The following is an 8,581-nucleotide window of genomic DNA, read 5'->3' as shown; positions in this document are numbered from 1 at the left end:
CAGCAAGAAAGGAAGAAAAGAAAAATGGAACTGTAAAACTGTCAGAAAACAATAAGTAAGATATCATTAGTAAGTCCTTACCATCAATAATTAATCTAAATAATAATGGATCAATTTTCTAAGTATTATTATTATTTTTGAACGATTTTGTTTATTTATTTGAGAGAGAGTGAGCACAAATGGGCAGGTGAGCAGAGGAGCAGAGGGAAGGGTGAAGAAGACTCCACACTAAGCAGGGAACCCAATGCAGGGCTCAATCCCAGGACCCTGAGATCATGACCTAAGCTTAAGTCAAAGGCTTAACCAACTGAGCCACACAGGTACCTCTCAATTTTCTGATTAAAAACCATAGAGTGCACAAAAAAACAAAACCATAAGACCTAAATATATCCTGCTTATCAGACTCACTTCATCTTTAAGGGCACATAGTCTCAAAGTGAAAGGATGGCAAAAGGTATTCTGTGCAAGTAAAAGGCAAAAGAGAGCAGGCATAGCTTCTATATTTGTATCATATAAAATAGACTCTACAACAAAATAATAATAAGAGACAATGATAGCCATTATTTAATAATAAGGTGGTCAGTTTTTCAGGAAGCTATAACAATATATATGCATCTAACATCAGAGCATCTAACTATATTGGGCAAATACTAGCAGATCGAAATGGACAAATACACAACAATAAAATAATAGCAGGGGACTTCAACATCTAACCTTCAAAAACTGATAGATATGGATTATCAATCCATACAGACAATTGGCAGGGATACATTAAACTTGAACCATATTTTAAACCAAATAAAACCAACAGACATTTGCAGAACATTCTCTTCAACAGCAGCAGAATACAGATTCTTTACAATACATTCTCCAGGATACATCACATAACAGCTCAGAAAACAAGCCTTAACAAGTTTACGAATGTCGAATCCCTATTAGGTACTTATTTCTGACCACAGTGGTATGAAGCTAAAAGTTAATAACAGATGGGAAATACACAAAAAAGTGGCAGCTAAATAACGTGGTCCTGAACAATGGGTCAAAGAAAAATCCAAAGGGAAACAAGAAACAAATGAAAATGGAGGCACAACATATCAAAAATCTATATATGCCACATAAGTAGTTCTAAGAGAGACATTTATAGCTATAAATGCCTATATTAAGAAATAAGGAAAAAAAAGAAATAAGGAAGACCTAAATAAAACACCTCAAAAAACTTAAAAACAGAGGGAGAGAGCCAACTAAAGACTAGAGTTAGCTAATGGAAAGAAATAGCAAGGTCAGAGCAGGAATAAATGAAACAGAGGTCAAGAAAGCAATATAAAATATCAATAAAACTAAGAACTAGAATTGTGAAAAAATAAACAAAATTGACAAGTCTTTAGTGAGACTAGTTCAGAAAAAAGAGAGAAGACTCAAATAAAATCAAAATGAAACAGGAGTTATTATAACTAATACCACATATATATAAAGAATTTTGAGATGTTACAATTATATATCAACAGACTGGATAACCTAAGGAGGAAAATGGATAGATTTCTATGAACATACAACCTAAAGAGTTTGAATCAGGAAGAAATAGAAGACCTGAACAGACCCATAAAAAATAATGAGATTGAATCAATAATCAAAATCCTCCCAACAATGAAAAGTCCAGGACCAGAAAGTTTCATTGGTGAATTCTACTAGACATTTAAAGAATTAACACCAATTCTTCTTAAACCCTTCCAAAAATATGAAGAGGAAAGAACACTCTCAAACTCACTTTATAAAGACAGCATTGCCATGATATCAAAACCAGATTAGAACACTACAAGTAAAGAAAATCATAGACCAATATCCCTAATAAATACAGATGCAAAAATTCTCCACAAAATATGGGAAAACCAAATTCAATAGCACATTAAAAGATTCATATACCATGATTAGGTGGAATTTAACCCTGGTATGCAAATATGTTTCAGCATATGCAAATCATTGATTGTGACACACACTCATAGAAAGAAAAATAAAAGTTGTATGATCATCAGAATAGATGTAGGAAAAATATTTGACAAAATACAGCATCCTTTCAATATAAAAATTCTCAATGAAGTGGTATAAAAGGAACATACATCAATATAATACAGGCCATATATGACAAGCCCATAGCTAACATTGTCTTCAATGGTGAAGTGTTGAAGGCCTTCCTTATAAGGTCATGCACAAGACAAAGTACCCACTCTCACCACTCTTACTCAATATAGTACTGGAAACTTTAGCCAGAGCAATCAGGCAACAAAAAGAAATAAAATGCATTCAAGTGGAAAGAGTAAAACAGTTTTTTTTTAAAAAAGATTTTGTTTATTTATTCATGAGAGACACACAGAGAGAAAGAGAGAGAGGCAGAGACACAGGAGAGGGAGAAGCAGGCTCCACGTGGGAGCCTGAGGTGGGATTCGATCCCGGGTCTACAGGATAACGCCCTGGGCTGAAGGTGGTGCTAAACCGCTGAGCCACCGGGGCTGCCCATGAAATGGTTTTTGTTTGCAGATGATATGATCATTTATATAGAAAATCCTAAAGGTGCACCTGGGTGGCTCAGTGGTAGAGCATCTGCCATTGGCACATGTCATGATCCTGGGCTCCTTCCCTCAAGGAGCCTGCTTTTCTCTCTGCCTGTCTCTGCTTCTTTCTCTGTGTCTCTCATGAATAAATAAATAAATAAATAAATAAATAAATAAATAAATAAATAAAATCTTTTTTAAAAACACAACAAAAAGCTACTAAAACTAACAACTTATGTAAAGTTATAGAACTTGAAATCAACATACAGAAAATAGTTGTGCTTCTATACTTTAATGACAAAATATCTAAAAAAAACAAATAAAGAAAACAGTCCTATTCACAGTCACCTTAAAAACAATAAAATCCTTAGAAATAAATTCAACCACAGAGATGAAAGATCTGTACACTGAAAGCTCTAATACTTTGATGAAAGAAATTAAAGAAGACACAAGCAGATGGGAATATAGCCTGTGTTATGGATTGGAAGAATTAATACTGTTAAAAATTTCCACATCACCAAAAGCAATCTATAGACTCAATGCAGTCTTTATCAATAGTTTAGTTACATTGTGTCACAGAAATAAAAAAAAAAATTAAGTTTTTATGGAGCCACAAAAGAACCTAATAGCCAAAGCAATCCTGAGAAAAAACAAAGTCAGAGGAATCATGTTTCATGATTTCTAACTATACTTCAAAGCTACAATAGTCAAAACAGCATGGCACTAGTATAAAAATAGACACATAGGTCAACAGAACACAGTTGAGAGTCGAATAGTAAAATCTTTAATATTTGACAAGGGAGGGAAAAATGCTCAATAATGCTCAATGTGAACCCCTCTGTCACATCACTCAAAAATAAACTTAAAATGAATTATAGGCTTAAACGGAAGACTCTAAACTGTAAAACTCCTAGAAGGAAACAGGGGAAAATCTCATTAGCATTTGTCTTGGCAGCAATTTCTGGATATGACACCAAAAGCACAAGCAATGAAAGCAAAAATTAGTGAAAGTACATTAAACTAAAAAGCTTCTGTGCAGAAAAAGAAACCATCAACAAAATGAAAAGCAACATATAGAATGGGGGAAAATATTTGCAAATCTTTTATCTGATAAGGGGTTAATATCTAAAATGTATAAAGAACTAATTATCCAACTCTGGCAAAAAAAAAACCCAACAAAACAAAACAAAACAACCCACAAATAATCCAATTCAAAAATGGTCAGAGGAAATGAATAGACAGTTTTCCAAAGAAGACATTCAAATGGCCAATATGTACATGAAATGTATTCAACATCACTGAATATTAAGGCAATACAAATCAAAATTACAATGAGATTTCACCTCACACCTGTTGGAATGGATATTATCAAAAAGACAAGAAATAACAAATGTGGAAAAAGGAACTATTGGTGGGAATGCAAACTGGTGCAGCCACTGTGGGAAATGGTATGGAGATTCCTCAAAAAATTAAAAATAGGTGATCCATCAATCCCATTTCTGGGTATAGAGTCAAAGGAATTGAATGGAATATCATTCAGCTCTGAGAAAGAAGGAAATGCTGCCAATTGGGGTGACTTGGATGAATCTTGGGGGCATTCTGCTAAATGAAATAAGCTTGGCAGGAAAAGATACACTCTATGATATTACTTTATATATGGAAGTAGAATATAAGAGATGAACTCAGAGAAACTTAGTCTTGTGGTGTTATCAAGGGCTGGAGAGCTGGGGAAATGATGAGATATTGGTCAAAGGGTACAAATTTCCAGTGTTAAAACTAACAAATTCTGAGTCTAAGGTGTAGCATAGTCATTATAGCTGATAACACTGTACTATTATATGCTGAGTGTTGCTAAGAAAGTAGTTCTTAAATGTTCCCATTGTTAAAAAATGGTAATTATGTTGCAGATGGAGGTGTTAGCTAATACTATGATAATAACCGTTTTGCAATATATAAATATAAATATATCACATCAGCATGTTGTACACTATAAACTTACACAATATTATATGTATGTCAATTATATCTCAACAAAATTGGAAAAAATAAAGTACAATACAAAAAAAATAATTTCAAAGAATGTAAGCCCATCTTAATTCTAAGAACACCACACAGCATTTCACCATTAGCTTCTTTAGATTATATCCAATGAAGCCAAATGATGTCTCCCGTGGGATTTTGAAAATGCTATAGCAATTCAACATCTGGACACTGGAGTGCATATCAAACCAATCTAGAGCACATGTGCCTTGGATAAAAGACTGATATTAGCTGCCATTTATTGACCATATGCTGTGTGCCATCTTTTATACACAGAATCTTTTTTATTTCCACAATAATCCTGAGAGATAAATAGTATAGTCCTCAAATGCTGAAGCTTACAGAATTTCAGTGACTTGCTCAATTTCACATTCTATTAAGTGACAGAACTGAAGAAGGTCTGACTCCAGAGGACTTGCTCTTCACACTACATTAAACTATTGGTGATGAGGAAAACACAATTAGAAAAGTCTCTCATCTGCTATTTGCATTTCTCTTGTTGTGGTCTTTTTTTCTTCTTTCTCTCAGGGAAAAATGTCTACTTTCCTTAAAATTAATAACATCCACAAACAAATGACAGAGTAAGCACATTTGACAAGTGTGTTTAAATCTAAATTTTTTTTTCATTTGTTACATATACAATATTCTACTGATATCTACAATCAGGACAATTATTTGTTACACATACAAAATTAGGCTGCCATCTATAAACAAGGCAGAGAATTTTCAGCAAACTGACAAGTGATTACATTTTACAATAAGAAGACCCTCTGGGGTCTTATAGAACATTTTTTAATTATTTCTTTACCATTTTAGTTAAAATGTCCTATCTTGGACTATAGGGATACATGTGAATGTTATTTCAAAGTTTATTAGGTTCATGATGATAGGGCCTACAGTCTATTCACTTTTATATAGAGAGAGTATATACTCTTTCTCTCTCTAATATAAAGTATATAAAGTATTCAGTATTCAGTCCTTTGCCCTTCCCAAAGAGGGTGGGAACTGAAGTGGTTCCCAAGAATTTGGCATCATCTGGGAGGTGGATGGCTAGAGAGAGATTTGTCACAGTAGAGACTAATGTTAACAAAGGTGATCTCATAGGAAGTTGAATGGCGTGTCAGGCAGTGTGGGTAAATTGCTGGATGCTGAGGATGTTTCATTTGGGATAATTGCAGGGCTATGGGCACAGCCCACCATGTCTGTCTATATACACTGTACATGGAAACAGAAACTCTATGATCATACAGGTGATCTTTGAGATTAACCAGAATAACAGTGAGAAGTTCCAACAGGAAACTTGTTCAATCAAGTCAATCTCATGGAAGAGTCCAAAAATCAATGTAGATTTTGACCAACATTTCCTTGTTGATCCCAAAGAAAATTCAGGGTTTGGGGAGGGTAATGCTGAGCATCTCACATTGTGGTGAAAGCCTATTAAGTACATACCTATTTTTTAAAAAGATTTTTAAAATTTTTATTTATTCATGAGAGACACAGAGAGAGAGGTGGAGACATAGGCAGAGAGAAAAGAAGGCTCCCTACGGGAAGCCCAATGCAGGACTTGATCCCAGGACCCCAGGATAGCGACCTGAGCCAAAGGTAAGACATTCAACCACTGAACCACACAGGGGCTCCAAGTATATGCCTTCTTGATTGTTTATAAACCAGAAAATTGTGAAATGTGGACTCATTTGGAAGCACCGTGACAAAGCCATAAATGCACGTAAATATGTCTGTCCGTGTGTTACATGCATTGTACTCATTGTCTCTGGGCCAGACAACAACTTAGTGGCTACAAGGGAGGATGGTGAGGCTCAGGGAGGCTAAATCAACCTGGTCATTGGATATGCTGGACACATTCTTAGTGTCTAGAAAGATTTTCATTTTTTTCTTTAAAAGGGATCTGTAGTTACTGTCTTTCAGTCCTGATATGATTATTACTCTAAAGACATTGATTCATCCTTCATTCAATAGATAATCATTGCACTGATGTCACCAAAACCACCTTTAAAGCTGTAGCAGGACTTTTAGGAGTCCTTGTTACTTTGTCATCATAAGCTCTTACTCTCTCCATTAAAAAAAAAAAAAAAAAAAAAAAAAAGCATGGGTGTTATACTTCATATTGGCAAATTGAATTGAATAAAATTTTTTAAAAAATCAAACATTCTATTTTATAACTATGCTGGTATAAAATAAACATAATCCAACAGACTGGATTCATTATTATATATCCATTAGTATTATATTCATTTTTGCCTTCAGATTTTAAATAAATTAAAATGAAAATCTTCTTGTGGGCCCTAGAAGTATGGAAGGCCCTGGGCATTGTGCTCCTGTGCCTAACAGACAGGCTGGCCCTGACCACACTGTTTGCTTTCCTGTGCCAGACATGGGATCCAGTCTCTTGTGCACTTAGGGGATAAGTGATAATACTTAACAACAGGCACATTATTTCTGGAGGCTATACATGTGTAATTTAGCAATTAGGACATATGAAAATGAAATCCACTCTTTCTATGGATTTTGTAGATGACTTTGTAGTTGACTTTACCCTATTGTCCAGCTATGTTTCTTTATGGGCAGCAGTGAGTTGTGAGGGTAAAATCAGGGTCAGGATTAGGCCACTTCCTTCACCTTTTTTTATAGATGGTCAAGAAGACCCAAGGGGTGACCAGGTCCAATGAAGCTCTGTGTATTCATTGTCTCGTGACATCCCTTCTGTCCCAAGGCTGGTTTCCCCAAGTAGGAAGAAACCAATCTCAAGGCACAGAAGTGACTGTTCTTTGGGACTGATTTTACTACCCAAGCCCACAGGAAGCTAATGCATAAACCAGACTATGTCACTCTACCAAATTGCTCTCTTTGTCTTTGTCACGATATTTGTCATTACCTAAAATTATCACTCTTACTTCTGTATTAGTTCTTGTGTTTCTTCCAACTATAATGTCACCTTCTGAAGCATCTTGTATTTCCACCAGCCAAAATAATTCCTCAAAAATAATAGGTAATTGATTATTATCAACTATGTTACTCATATATTTGCGTCTGAAAATGTCAAATAACTTTTTGAGGAAACTTACGTAGTTCGTTCTGTGTTAATCAGAGCTTTGTCAAAATACAGCTTTCCTTCTGAGATCCTTTCAAACACTCTTTTTCTGAAGCACTGAAATGTTCCATAGATTCTAGACATTTCAGGTTAAAACTTTTAATCATGATGCACCTTGACAAGTGAAGACTGTTGGAGTTCTTGAAGTGGCATCATCAGATATCAACTGTTTCAAGGTTGGGCAAGGTCGACTTGCAAAGTTGTGATGTTCTGTATGAACAACAAAAAACACTGCCTGCAGGCACAGAAGAGGAGTGTGCTGTGTGAGCCTTTGGGGGTTATTTGTGGTCTTAAAAAAATCTTTCCCTGTCCATTCAAATTTATGTTGGCAGACCAATACCATCAGGGGATATAAGTGGACTGGCTCAGGTTTAACCTCAGTGGAACAGAGTAGAAGAGAAGAGGCCAGGACAGGCTCACTGAGTCTGAAAAGACAATGTCCGTGGTAGATTCTGGACATCCCATCTGAACCAAAGGCAGTAACAACAGATAAGAGGTAGAGTTTCTCTGAGTAGATCGGAGACTCAGTACTAGTAACCTGACATCCTGAGCATGGGACAGGCATAGAAAAATACGCATGACCTGGAACGACAAATAAACACTAAGACTGAAACATGTCAGCCCTTAGAATTAACAACAAAACACAGCAAAAACAAACAAACAAACAAACAAACAAAGTGAAACAAAACTCAAAAATCAGAAATCCCAAGGAGGAAGACATGGGTCTTCCCTTGGAAATGGCCAGTTTCTAGTTGAATGGGGAATTCTCAAGGCTAGCATGGGGCTGATAGAGATGACACAGTTGCGTTTGTTGGCATAGGCTCTTTAGGACAATATGCCTCTGTTGTAGAGGGCTAGTGACTTTATCTTTTTGTATAGACCGGCC

The sequence above is a fragment of the Canis lupus genome, chromosome 10 (genome assembly GCF_011100685.1).
Source record: "Canis lupus familiaris isolate Mischka breed German Shepherd chromosome 10, alternate assembly UU_Cfam_GSD_1.0, whole genome shotgun sequence".
Classification (NCBI taxonomy): Eukaryota; Metazoa; Chordata; class Mammalia; order Carnivora; family Canidae; genus Canis; species Canis lupus.
This window is presented reverse-complemented; position numbering follows the sequence as displayed.